At 43.8% G+C, this 13,877-nt stretch overlaps 1 pseudogene across 1 annotated transcript; it reads right to left on the bottom strand.

Moving 5' to 3' along the window:
* Positions 1-12,029: 12,029 nt before the first annotated feature.
* Positions 12,030-12,431, bottom strand: LOC310676889 (protein S100-A6-like; annotated as a pseudogene). Its single transcript has one exon. The product of its transcript is annotated as a protein S100-A6-like (transcript).
* Between the last annotated feature and the right edge of the window lie 1,446 nt (positions 12,432-13,877).

Genomic DNA, 13,877 nt, shown 5'->3' with positions numbered 1-13,877 from the left:
ATAGATTGTTGGAAATGGTATGCAAGCTTCCGTCTGGTTTAATTCATCAGGCTGAATGAGGGAAAGTTATTCCTCAAGAAATCCAGCACAGAAACACATGCTTGGGTAAATCTGTTCAAAAACTCTTTGCATCTTACAAGAGCCTAGGTAGCATTCTAGCAGGAAGCCAGACTGAGTTCATGCTGGGCACCCGAAACCAGATCTTGATGGAATAAACTGTGAAACATAAACAAATCTGGGAGGGGAATAATGGCTGTGCGGAATAAGGCTCCTTTTCCTCATTTATTAATTTGTCTGTCTTTCTTTGAAAGAATTAAGTTTCCTTCCCAGGAGCAGGTGAGGAACAAGAATGTGAAGCAGCACGATCAGGTTTCATCAGTAGCAGCGCAAGACTAAGGAAAGCAGCCATTAAATTAATCCTCGTCTTCAGACAACTTTGACTTGGAGTCTGCAGGTGGTAAAAAAAGAAATTGGGCAAAAGGTAACAGCAGAGTGATCTGTTCTTTCCTTTAGTGAAGCCCATGGCAAAGTGTTGGTTCAGCTTATCTATCTGCACGTCTGTTACAATATCTGGGTCACTTTGTCCATTGCCACTTTCAGAGAGTCCCATATGCTTTCTACATTCATCGAGTTTCTATCTACCACCTAAAATTCATGGCAAGGTATTTTAGACTAAAAGAAAGTGAATAGCCTAAGTTCACCCAGTTTGCTTGGTGGTTGAGTGAGAATTCGAATCCAGGTCTTAGTCAAAATCCAACCCTCCATCAGCCTATATGCCACACTGAGAGATCCTTAGGATTCATGACATATAGAAAAATAACACTGGCTCTGCCCCTCATTGCTGTTCCAACTGCCCTACATCACTTGGAGGAAACTCTTCTCAAGTGGGAAGACCCCTGTACTTGGGGTTCCACCCCACACATTCTAGAGCCCTGAGTTGTTCTAGAGCAGGCATGTCTAACAGGTAGATCGTGATCTACCAGTAGATCACTGGACATCTGTGGTAGATCACTGGTAGATCACTGGATCCCCCCAAAGAAGCTCAACATCTTTGGCTCCCCTAAGAAAAACTCAACAGCTTTGACCTGAACCCAAAAAAAGGGGGTCAATCACTGCCAGTTTTTAACTCTGTGAGTAGATCGCAGTCTCTTGGGAGTTGGCCACCCCTGCTCTAGAGTATAAGAGGCTCCCTGTCATCTCTGTCTCCTTCCCCCACCAAACACATATTCACTGAACAGGGTTTTATTTCACACCATCTTGAGAAGCTAATATAGGGCAATGCGGATGGGAGAGAGAATCGCCAGGAGATCTGATCTTCACCCAGCAGCAGGGCTATTTGTATATTCAAGAGCTTTGTCTCTCTTCAGATGCTAAGAGACCAATGCATATTCACAGCAGTAACAACAAAGAGAGGCTGCAAAAAGGAAATTAGCATTGTAAAATTCTTCGGGGGGGGGGGGGTGTTGCTCCCTTAGGGAGAAACTTCTTTTATTTTTAGCTCTGTGTTAGAGAAAGTGCTACCACAGTCACCTAACGCACTGATAAGTTCCTTGGCTGCTAACATTACACTTGGAGACTACACCAATGAGATGCAGAAAAACTCAGTAACTTCTTCAAGGAGAAATGCATGATTTGATTGCTCTCAGTTGTTGGGTCTTCAACCAGGGCCTTGATTAAAAGGAGTGAGTTTTCACCCCTTTGGCATATTTGTTTGTTTATTATATTTATATACCGCCCTACATCATAAGATCTCAGGGTGGTTCACGGGGTAAAATACAGGATAAATTGGGCCATAAAAACTTTGGAGAATAGCTAGGGCAAGGCTAATGAATCTTTTTCAGCCGGGGGCGGCCACATTTCCTTCTGTGCAACCTTCTGGAGGTCACATATTAGTGGTGGGCAGAACCAGAGGCAAAAGGAAGCACAACAATAAATGTGAATTTTGCCTTTGTATAGAAGGATCATTTCATCACACACTCTCCCACACATACATCCCTCTCTATCTTCCATGCAGGCAAACAGGAAGCATGATGAGAATTCAAGGGCAAAAACCAGCCAGGCAAAAACATTCAAGGAAGGTGCGAAGCAGGGCAGGTGACAAGTGTGGCCAGGAAGCTAGCTCCACCCTATGCAGAAAGCCACCTCTGGGGAAACCCAAATGCAGTTGGCACGAGTTTGAGCCACACAAGGGCAGGAAAGCCAGCAAGTCATTTAAAATGGAGGAGGAGGAGGAGGAGGAAGGGGGAAAGAAAGAGTTAAAAGGCTGATAATTACATCTTCCAAGGCCTGGACAAATACTATGAATGGTTCTGCTGTGCTTCACAGGACCTTAGAGGTTATGGTCATGGTTCTATCTATGGTTGCAAAGATATCGCAACTGCTAGGCACAAGCTTCTAGACACAAGCCACCATCAACCTTTCAATGCCTGCAGAATGTGCTACATCCTAAGATATGGCACAATGGCTGAAGGTAGGCACACCTTTGCAGGTTGCCTTGAGCCCCACATGGCATGGCATTCAACTGATATCCTCCCAGTATCCACTGCAGATGAGGAACGCGGGTGGTGCTGTGGTCTAAACCACACAGCCTAGGGCTTGCCAATCAAAATGTCGGCGGTTCAAATCCCCGCAACGGGGTGAGCTCCTGTTGTTCAGTCCCTGCTCCTGCTAACCTAGCAGTTCAAAAGCACACCAGTCCAAGTAGATATATAGGTACCACTCCAGCGGGAAGGTAAACGGCGTTTCCGTGCACTGCTCTGGTTCGCCAGAAGTGGCTTAGTCATGCTGGCTACATGACCCAGATGCTGGCTGCAGACAAACGCTGACTGCCTCGGCCAGTTAAGCAAGATGAACTCCGTAACCCCAGAGTCGTTCGCGACTGGACTTAACTGTCAGGGGTCCCTTTACTTTTACCTTTTTACCCACCGCAAATGGCAAAAAAAACCCAGGAAAAATAACCAGAAGCTGAAATGTAACCTCCGCATATGGATGTCTTTTACAAGTAACAGCGAACATATTTTCTTTCGTTGGAACCATAATTATACAAAACAAAGCATTTGCACCAAAAGAGCTAAAGGCATAAGTAATTGGTTTAACACATGAACAATGGAATAGTTCCTCTGAGGCCAAAGGCAAAATTATAGTTCTTTCTTGTGAGCTTCATAGTCAGCCGGTCAAAGCGTTCCTCAAATCCACCAAGGTGATGCATACTTTGCAAATTGCGTTAGTCCCAAAAGAATTTGCAGCTTGAATGGCATAGCCTTAAAATTATAATACAGGAAATAATATAACAAATAATTCCAGACACACACACACACACACCATCCCCTTACCTTATATATACATGAATTCAATTAACCTTATGCAAAAAAAAGTGGGCATGCTAAGTTAGCAGAAGTTGGATATGTTTAGTTTCCCACCACAGGGTGGTAAGGGAGAAGCTTAAGGAGAAGGGTATAGAGTTCATCACACCACTTCATAATCGATCTCTGCTATGTACAAAATTTGGAAGAGCATCTTCCAGGGTTGAAGAAGGTTGTGGAGTCGTATCCAGAAAGGCACAACACCCAAACGTTTCATTTTTAAAATTCACTGGCAAACTCACAAAAGAGCAAGCTAGAAAAATAGTGACAGCCGTTTCCTCCATTCCTGCACACTCCTTTGCTAGTGGAAGGGTTTGCTGGAAACAGATCCACACACATTTTCTGGAAATGCTCGTAGGTCTACCTAACCTGCCCTGCTCCACTCAGTAGCTACTGCAGCTTTTAAGGTATGGAAATGGTTAAAACATAGTAAAAGCATACACAAGCCATTCACGATTTCTCCTCCCAATCCTCCAAGGAAGGAGAAGAAGAAGAAGAGGAAGAAGAAGAAGAAGAAGAAGAAGAAGAAGAAGAAGAAGAAGAAGAAGAAGAATGCTTAAGTAAAAAATAGATGTTTGTTATAGAAAGAGACTCCCAGTTGCTTGCTTGCACAAAACAAGCTCACAAAACAAATACAGAACTAAACACACACACACAAAGCTCCACAAAGTAGGAAATACTCCCTGTTGGTTTTCCATCCTTCAGGGAAACAGTTCTGAACATGCTCAGAACCAATTATAGAATCACAGAATTTTAGAGTTAGAAGGGACCTCAAGGGTCATCTAATCCAACCCCGTGCATACAGGAATCCTACCGACAGCCATCCCTGGGTGGACTCCAACCACCAACAGTAAGACACACTGACAGACGCTTACATACGCTTCAGGTTACATACGCTTCAGGTTACAGACTCCGCTAACCCAGAAATAGTACCTCGGGTTAAGAACTTTGCTTTAGGATGAGAACAGAAATCGCATGGCGGGGGCAGTGGGAGGCCCCATTAGCTAAAGTGGTACCTCAGGTGTCAGGGAACTGCCATCAGCTCAGAGGCGAGAGGTGGAAGCCTCTGAAGATCGTGCGAAGCAGCTCTTCCTCCGGTGAGGAGGGAAGCCCCGCCTCCAGTGGGGAAGGGATGCAGGACTCGGAAGATGCTAGAGAGAGCCACAACACCGAGCCTGAGCAAAGCGGGGGAGAGGCAAGTCCCCCTTTGCCAATGCAGTCGGTTTATGCGCAGAGAGGGGAGGAGAAGGATAGGGGTCAAAAGACTGTTATGTTGGGGAAGGTTTGAGGGCCGCCCACTCCCAGATTCTGCTAGCGACTGAGCAGACATGGACTTGAGACGCTCTGCACTGTAAATGTTTTTGTACAGATAATAAAGCCTGGAAAAGACCGGTGGGAGTCTTGCCTGTGGTACCACAGGTTACAGACGCTTCAGGTTACAGACTCCACTAACCCAGAAATAGTACCTTGGGTTAATAACTTTGCTTCAGGATGAGAACAGAAATTGTGCTCCGGCAGCACGACAGCAGCTGGAGGCCCCACTAGCTAAAGTGGTGCTTCAGGTTAAGAACAGTTTCAGGCTAAGAATGGACCTCCAGAACGAATTAAGTTCTTAACCCGAGGTACCACTGTATAGTAGCTGTGCAAGACAGGCCCTATATCAACAGATGGATTAAGAGACTTCCTTCAGGTATACTGGGCCAAGGCCGTTTAGGGCTTTAAAGGTCAGCACCAACCCTTTGAATTGTGCTCGGAAACATACTGGGAGCCAATGTAGGACTTTCAGGACTAGTGTTATATGGTCTCAGAGGCCACTCCCAGTCACCAGTCTAGCTACCACACTCTGGATTAGTTGTAGTTTCTGGGTCACCTTCAAAGGTAGCCCCATGCAGAGCACATTGCAGTAATCCAAACGGGAGATAACCAGAGCATGCACCACTCTAGTGAGACAGTCTACGGACAGATAGGGTGTCGGCCTGCATACCAGATGGAGCTGGTAGACAGCTGCCCTGGACACAGAATTGACCTGCACCTCCATGGACAGCTGTGAGTCCAAAATGACTCCCAGGCTGTGCACCTACTCCTATTAGCTGTGATGGCTGTGCCCTTCCTCCACAGCTGGAGGAAATACTCCCAAATACTAGTTGCTGGAAACCACTAGACAGGAGAGTGCTCTTGTGCTCAGAGCCTGCTTGTGGGTTTTCCACAGGCATCTGATTTTCCCCTGTGAGAACAAGATGCTGTGCTAGAAGGGCTATTGGCCTGAATCCATTCCACCACCCACCACTGTTGACAAACCTGTGCACACCACACAAATTCCCTGGATGAGGTGAACGGCTTGCAGACAATAGGTGTCTAGAATTCCTTCGGAGGGCTGCAAGTGCTGTGGGTATGGGTCAAAATCAGCCAGTGGACCTTATGTTTTGCAGCTGAAATTGGCGTAGGAGGTGGAGGAGTCAACAACTGACACACCTTGCCTCCTTTTCAAAGCCGTCAAAATCCCTCTTAGCCAAAACCTCAGCTGAGGGGGAAATCAGAGAGCAAGTTCAGAAGTATGCATTTTTTGCTCGAGGTTATCTAAACAAGCAGATGTAATATATAAGTACACGCAGCCGTAAATTCTTAAAGCAAAGCAACGTTCTACTCCGGCCAGGGCTTATGCAAATAAAACATTTTGTTTGCTCACAGTTATATTTATAGTGCTGATTCAGTGATAGATAGATGGAGGGAGAAAAAAACAAGCAGTTCTTTAAAAAGCCACACATTTATGTATTATGTATGTGTTCCAGAAGTAGTTTGCAAAACAATTGAGGTCATCTCTGAATTTACTATCACCTAGCACTGCCACGGACAACCAAGCCTTTTTCTGTGCTTGAGACACAGATATAAACAGCAGGCACCCTTGAGAATTTGAAAGGGCTCTACAATGGAAACCCTTATATAAAAGCTTTGTAGGTGAGCTTAGATAGTAGAATCTAAGCTCTCGCCGCTTGTTATAAATAGTTTTTGCTTTCCTAAGGCTTCTGCTAGTGTCTTCTGTACCACCTCACCTCTTCTGGGGTCAGGGAGGTGAAGTGTTTCTCTCCAAAGCAGAGGGGAAATGTTGTACACAGGGAAAACGGGGGCCCATAGGAATTTAGGTCACCGCCTTTCCACCTTAACTCTTCATTGTCAAAAGTACACTTAGAAGTTAGGGAAAGGCAAGTCTGTTGGACCTGCATCTCTCAGCTACCCTAGGTGTGCACCCAATGAGGCAGTTGCAGCAAACAGAGGTCCTGTCCCTGACCTCAGCTTATGTCTCCTGCTTGGACTACTGCAATGCGCTCTACGTGGGGCTACCTTTGAAGGTGACCCGGAAACTACAACTAATCCAGAACGCAGCAGCCAGACTGGTGACTGGGAGCGGCCGCCGAGACCATATAACACCGGTCTTGAAAGACCTACATTGGCTCCCAGTACGTTTCCGGGCACAATTCAAAGTGTTGGTGCTGACCTTTAAAGCCCTAAACGGCTTCGGTCCAGTATACCTGAAGGAGCATCTCCACTCCCATCATTCTACCCGGACACTGAGGTCCAGCACCGAGGGCCTTCTGGCAGTTCCCTCATTGTGAGAAGCCAAGTTACAGGGAACCAGGCAGAGGGCCTTCTCAGTAGCGGCGCCCTCCCTGTGGAATGCCCTCCCACCAGATGTCAAAGAGAAGAACAACTACCAGACTTTGAGAAGACATCTGAAGTCAGCCCTGTTTAGGGAAGCTTTTAATGTTTGATGCATCACAGTATTTTAATATTCTTTTGGAAGCCGCCCAGAGTGGCTGGAGAAACCCAGCCAGATGGGCAGGGTATAAATAATAAATTATTATTATTATTATTATTATTATTATTATTATTATTATTATTATTATCTGACACCCGAACTGTGTGCCAGCAGGTAGAGATTGTCTGTGTGTCACCTGCTTCTGCCCTGTCACCTTCAGTCCTCTCCTGGTCCTGGGAGACAGTGGAGAAGAGGAGGAACAGGAGGTGGTTGTTGGTGTGGAAGCCCTTGATTCTACAGCAGCCTGACCTGTCTCTTCCTCCTCCTGCAACTGTCATTTACTCCCCACTCCTGCATCTTCTCCTGCCTCTGACTCTCGTCTCCTGGCTGTTACAGGTTCCCCCAGTTCACTGATCCCTTCGCCCAACCCCCTTTCTCCTGCTGCTCACTCCTCAGGGCCCAACCAGTCCCTGACACAATGGGCACCAGCGACTTCTTCATGCTGACTAGAGAACTGGCATGCATATTTGCACCTAGGGTGACCTATCTTAAAATAGTCCTCTGGTCTGAAGATCTCCCCTGTTGGAAGGGCTGTTTCATCCAAGCCCAGATTAAAGATAAAGAACCACAACCATAAAGATAAAGAACTTCCTGACAGTAAGAGCTGTTTGACAGTGGAATTTGCTGCCAAGGAGTGTGGTGGAGTCTCCTTCTTTGGAGGTCTTTAAGCAGAGGCTTGACAACCATATGTCAGGAGTGCTTTGATGGTGTTTCCTGCTTGGCAGGGGGTTGGATTCGATGGCCCTTGTGGTCTCTTCCAACTCTATGATTCTATGATTCTATAAGGAGGGAGAGTAGGAACCCTGAAGCAGAACCTGGACAGGGGACTAGGCAGCCACAGAGGTCATCTGGTCGCAGTGTGCGCCACTGTGGTAAAGGATTCCTATTTAATCCGGCCTCCAATGGTAGAACATAGACACCATGACTAATGACCATTGAGGGCTTTATCCTCCATGAATTTGAACCAAAACCTAAATTTATCACATCGTTCACAAGCTATGTGTTACAAGCAAATACATGTAATGACATCAATGCTGAATATAAGGGTAGTGAAATCGCAGATAAGAAGCTTAAATCATATACCGTACTTTTCCGTGTATAAGACTAAGTTTTTTTCTTTAAAAATTATGTTAAGAAAATACATGGGGCCATTTCCCCCTATTTTCTTAATTTGGAGTCCCCCCAAAATAGGGGGCATCTTATACACGGGGGGGTTATACATGAAAAAATATAGTATATGACTGACAGCCTTCTTTGGAAATTAAACCAATGTCCAGATTTAACATTCAAAAACTTTACTTGCAGAAACTTATAGTTATAGATGAATTAAAGCAAAAAGGTTATAGTCACATGCTCATCCAAGCATGGGTTTGCAGTCTCTTCTTCTAACTTCTAAACAACTATATTTTCCTTTCTTTCCAGACCTCAGCACATTCAGCTTTCTGTATCTCAGTTATGCCATGCCTTGCAGCTCCTATGAGAGATTTTCACTTTTACCTTCTCCTGCAGCTTTGCAGCTTTGCTCTTTTTTTCAAGCAGAGAAGGAGCACTCTGATACTCTATTCAACTTAGCAGTGTTCACAGTGGATTCTGAAACACAGTCATCTTGCTTCACATAAAATGGAGTCTCTCCTTCACTAGATACCTCCCATGTGACCAACATTAGCCAGTCACATGAGAACTACTAGTGGACTCAGTTACCAATCAATTGAATTTAAACACATAGTAATGCATACAAGCATTTACAGTTTTAGTGAATTAAATTACTATACTTAACAATCTTAACAATACTTAACAAATTACTATACTTAACAAGGGACGCGGGTGGCGTTGTGGGTAAAAGCCTCAGCACCTAGGGCTTGCCGATCGAAAGGTCGGCGGTTCGAATCCCCGCGGCGGGGTGCGCTCCCGTTGTTTGGTCCCAGCGCCTGCCAACCTAGCCGTTCGAAAGCACTCCCAGGTGCAAGTAGATAAATAGGGATCGCTTACTAGCGGGAAGGTAAACGGCGTTTCCGTGTGCGGCTCTGGCTCGCCAGAGCAGCGATGTCACGCTGGCCACGTGACCCGGAAGTGTCTGCGGACAGCGCTGGCTCCCAGCCTCTTTGAGTGAGATGGGCGCACAACCCTAGAGTCTGTCAAGACTGGCCCATACGGGCAGGGGTACCTTTACCTTTACTTAACAATCAATAGGTCAAACATGTCTGAGAGAGGGGGATTTGCAGCTGAGAAGCTACAGAGGAGAGGGGCTTAACCCTTCCTTCACACGCTACTTTCTCACAGCAACTCCAACCTAAGCAGCCTTTTCCCCTGCAGGCTTCCAGACATGTATTTAGTTACCTCACAAAAAGAGCCTGAAAACTCACTTTATATGTTACAGCATATTATTGTCCTGTAGCATAAACATAGACACGAAATATTATTGCTATAATAAGAGTTTATAGGGATCATAAAGTGAATCACTCTTGTGCTAAGGACTAATTTACTTTTATATTTACATGTTTAGTCTTGAAATTTCATATATGTGAAAAATACTCCCTCCAAACCCCCCCCCCTTAAAAAAAACAAACCTCTGGCTTTAAGACAGATCATAACACTCCGATCCATTTTTTGCAACTAACAGGGTGAGAGGGAGAAGTGGTTAGATTACTTAAACGGTTCTGAGAAGTCGCTCAAAAACCTAGTGCAAGTGCAATTTTCGAATGAAACCACAGTTGTTTGTTTTCTCAAGCTAAAATTAGTTAGAGCCATCAATACAAATGGGCTTGTATACCTGCACGAAAATGTGTTGGGCTTCCCACAGTACCCACATGGTGCCAGATAGTAAGTTAAACTAGCAATTTGGAACAATTTCAACATGTGCCCTCATTTGCTTTCCTAGGGGTCATTTGAGTCACTGGAGCACCTCAGGTTCATTTTGCAGGTCATCATAACTTGCGTAATCAAACTGGAGTTGCATAACTAGTGTCATCTTCATTGTCTTCAAATATCTCAAGGGCTGCCACAAGGAAGGTGGAGCAAACTTGTTTTCTCCTGCTCTGTGGGAGTAGGATTCGAACCAATGGTTTCAAATTACAAGAAAGCAGATTCCGACGAAACGTCAGATCAAACTTTCTGACAGTAACAGCAGTTCAACAATGGAATGGACTCCCTCAGGAGGTTGTGGACTCTCCTTCCTTAGAGGTTTTAAAGCAGAGGTTGGATGACTATCTGTCATGGATGCTTTAGTTGAGATTACTGCATTGCAGGGCATTGGACTAGATGACCGTTCTATGATTCTATTATTTTACACCCTACATATTCTACTCCCTATGTATTTCCCATGTAACATCCCCACACCCGCACACAGGTCCTAAACTCCCCTTCTTATTCAAACATTGCCCTGATTATCAATCATCACTGATAATTTTAAGCTTTTTTATAAACTGTTTGGAGGTTTTATTACCATCAAGCAGTACAGTGGTAACTCGGGTTACATACGCTTCAGGTTACATACGCTTCAGGTTACAGACTCCGCTAACCCAGAAATATTACCTCGGGTTAAGAACTTTGCTTCAGGATGAGAACAGAAATGGTGCTCCGGCGGCACGGCAGCAGCGGGAGGCCCCATTAGTTAAAGTGGTGCTTCAGGTTAAGAACAATTTAAGGTTAAGAACGGACATCCGGAACAAATTAAGTACTTTAACCGAGGTACCACTGTATATAAATTTTGTTAAATAATAATAAAAGGGGGGTTATCATCAATGGCTCCTGCTTATGAATGGTTTTTAGGATACTTCAACTACAGATGAAGAGAGGAAGGCAAACCCTTTGTTATATCCACTTCATTTATCCAAAATCTGCAGTTAGTCCAAATCTGAAGGCTTCATCTACAAAATAGGAGAATCACAAGTAGGTTTCAGACAGCCCAGTGGATTTTTTTTTAATAAAAAAAACTTTCCCCTCTTTCAACAGCTGATTAACACTCCCAATCCTGGACTCACTGAATTAGCTTCACTTGTGTGTTTTTTCTAAATCTTCCTATAAATTTCAATAAGCTGATGTATTTCTTTCCCTGTATGGGGCTATCCTAGCTGGCTATCTAGAAAAATCACTTGGTGCATAACATAACAGCTCATCTCCTCACAGGGTTGAAGCATAGATTAAAAAATGCTCCACAACAATCCATCCGCCCCAGATAACATGGCCATTCTGGCTCAAATTGATGCGAAATGTAGTCCGAAACATATGGAGGGCACCAGGTTGGAAAAGGCTCTTCTAATATCCATCTGGCTCACAATTGTCTTTAAGTGTTAAGTTTACAATAGTGAACAGATCCCAGAACTGTGTTTGGAAGTTTGCCACAAACAAGCCTTTTCCTGTGTGTGAATTATAAGCGTGAGCTAACAGCAAAGAATCTCCAGGCTGTATTTTTAAACCAAATTATGTTTTGATCAAATTCTTCACATTTTAATAAATGATCTACACTTCTGTTATTCAGATGCTGGGTCTTTTCGAAGATTTGGGGTAGATTAAAGGAAGTCCTTCTTCACACAGCGCCTACTTAAACTGCGGAACAGGAGGCTGTGAGGGTCACCGACTTGGATGGCTTTAAAAGAGGATTCGACAAATTCATGGAGCACAAGGCTATCAATGGCTTCTAGCTGTGGCGAAGATGATGCTCTACCTCCTCATATTGTTATGGAAAGCATGAATTAGGCAGATTCGCCATTAAATGTGAATAGTAGTGAATTTCTCTCCAAACTCTGTGAATTTTAAGAACTAAGTACTCTACTGCTATAGAGTATTGGGGAGCCAGATTTGGGACTCGCAGCTCTAAAACACATGAGAATTTTATTTATTTATTATTATTTTTTCAAAACTTACATTTTATTGGACGTGAAACTGCCTACAGAGGTATAATCCCAAACCACAACACCTCGCCCCACTGGGGTGTACATTTACGAACTCAAAGCTTTGTTGTAAATCATTGCCAAGGCACCCAGGAAAGTGATGTATTCCTGGAAGTTCACCACTTGGTCCCTATTGCGGTCCAGATCTTTCATTAATGCCTTTATCTCTGCGTCCTACAGTTTCGGTCCAATGGTGAGCTCCTTCTGTATCAGCTCCTTCAGTTCCTTCTTGCTTAGGGTGTTCTTATCGCCATCCTTGCAAGCATATTTGCGGAAGGTCATAACCAGCATGCCAATAGCTTGGTCAAGAGGTGCTACCATGGTGAGAGATCAGAAGCAAGGTGGTCCAATGCGGAGTGGCAGGAAGCAATGAGGAAAGTGGTCACATGAGCATTTTATAAACATAAAGCTGAAAAAAATGAAGTGGGAAAAGGAAACAGGTCCCCCCCCCCTTTTCTCATTCTGAAATATTTTGTAGTGCAGAGAATGGAGTTTCTTTTACCTCCTACAGCACACATGCTGTGATTGGGCAAGCAGCACATCCCCAACTTCCCAGAAGTTCCTGCCATTGGCACTTAATATTAACCTGGAAGTTCTCTTTCCAGACAATGGGGTGAGTTATTCTAATACAGTATCCCATATCTCTATAGATGCAATTGCAACCAACATTCTCTAAGTCACTAGTCCTCGTGAGACCATTTTGGTGGGCTTTGGCTTATTTTATTTTAATCTTGGTTTGTGATTCTGCAAAGCTAGGGAGTTCTTCAAATATGTAGAAACTATGACCTTATTTTGGTCTCATTTGTCTTCCAAACTGGTAGGCACATGACTTAACATAGGTTGAATACCTCTTTGAGATTTTTATATATTGGTATAGAAATTATTTTAATAGATAATAAATAAATACATATAGATATCTATGGATGTCATGGATCTAGCTACAGTTAAGCCACCTTACATCCCACATGTGTTAAGGACATGTCTTATTTTCTCCACTGAAATCAATGGGGCTTTGATTTTAATAATAATAATAATAAGTTCTTAAAATGTAAGCTATTTTTATTGTTTCACTGCCCTTTTCAGACACTTTCATCACGGCTAGATTTCTTCAGTTATGCCTTGCCTAAAACAAAAACCATTTTTTTTAAAAATCCTCTTTTTTCCAGCAACATGTCTGCACTTTTTTACACATACTTTACAAGGCAAATTTGGCATTCAATTCACTTGCATACCCTAATGTGGGCTTATTGAAGGCAGGTGCACACTTTAATATATATGGGCATAGGGACCCCCTTCTAGACAATAAAACACTGGCATGGCCAAGCGCGGAATATCTGTTGGATTTTATTTGTATGCCTCAAAACCACAAGCATTTCTTAGGGGCTACAAGTATGACAGAGTCAGAACAGAATTCCTGCATTATACATGTACCATACTAAATTTACCCATCGGCATTTTTTCTCCTTGTATATTGTTGTGGTGTCCCCTTATTTTTTAAAAGAACTGTCAACACAGCATCACACCGCTATTACCATCAAGGGAGGGTCATTTTACTACGCACAGTATAATGAAGCAGTATTAGTTAAGGCTATTTCTTTGAGTCGCCTGGATGCGAAGTGAATCATCCCAAAGTATAAACAGTCTGGGCTGCTGGAGAATTATTGCTCTTCATTAGCACTAGATCTTGACTGGTAAAGTGAGAAAATATCGCCCCAAATAATAAAGCAATAAAGGTCTATGTCACAAATGGAAATGGACAAACATGCAAGCCAAATGATCAAAGAGCTAAGAATTTAACAGGAAGCAAAACAC

Source organism: Podarcis tiliguerta (assembly GCF_965153285.1).
Source record: "Podarcis tiliguerta genome assembly, chromosome: 4".
NCBI classification, from domain to species: domain Eukaryota; kingdom Metazoa; phylum Chordata; class Lepidosauria; order Squamata; family Lacertidae; genus Podarcis; species Podarcis tiliguerta.
The sequence above is the reverse complement of the archived record's forward strand: the minus strand, read 5'-3'. Positions and strand labels throughout refer to the sequence as shown.